The following is a 518-nucleotide window of genomic DNA, read 5'->3' as shown; positions in this document are numbered from 1 at the left end:
AGCTAAGAAGGAAAACAACATCAGGATTTGGATTAATCATGATGTTTGTGGAAAGGTGCATTGTATCAGCATTTTCATGAGTCCCCTTTTGAGTCCCACAGGTCTCTGCAAGTGTTTTAAATAAAAGATTCCAAAATCTTTCTTCCCCTTCGCCACTACTCCAGCTGTCTAAATGGCAAGGTCAACAAAGTTTGATTCCACTCCTGGCATGGAAGTGAGGCGGTAAAAATACGTTTCCCTCTTTTTATCAGCAGCTGGAAAGTCAACATCAAAAGAGCCACAGAAATAGGTCAAAGGAATGGCCTTGTGTCAATGATGTCAGGCCCTAAAGCCTTAAAATCCAAATCAAACGAGAAGCATCTGGGTCTCTAAGGCTTTGACTGTTTTTTTTTTTTAATGCAGAATGGGAGGAAATAATAGAATAGAGATTATGATATTAAAGTTAAGGACATTTTTATCCTTTTTAGTCTGAAAATTCATTTTCAGAGAACTTGGTAGAAGACGATACCACATGATAT

The 518-nt window shown here is 37.8% G+C and overlaps 1 protein-coding gene across 1 annotated transcript in view; it reads right to left on the bottom strand.

Moving 5' to 3' along the window:
- TMEM144 (transmembrane protein 144) overlaps window positions 1-518 on the bottom strand; it is a 35,482-nt gene that overhangs the window by 8,841 nt on the left and 26,123 nt on the right. The gene's annotated exons all lie outside the window — the stretch shown is intronic.

This window comes from Otolemur garnettii, unplaced genomic scaffold (assembly GCF_000181295.1).
Source record: "Otolemur garnettii isolate 467f Iridium unplaced genomic scaffold, OtoGar3 scaffold00085, whole genome shotgun sequence".
NCBI lineage: Eukaryota > Metazoa > Chordata > Mammalia > Primates > Galagidae > Otolemur > Otolemur garnettii.
Note: the sequence above shows the minus strand (reverse complement) of the source record. Positions and strands in the feature narration are given on the sequence as shown.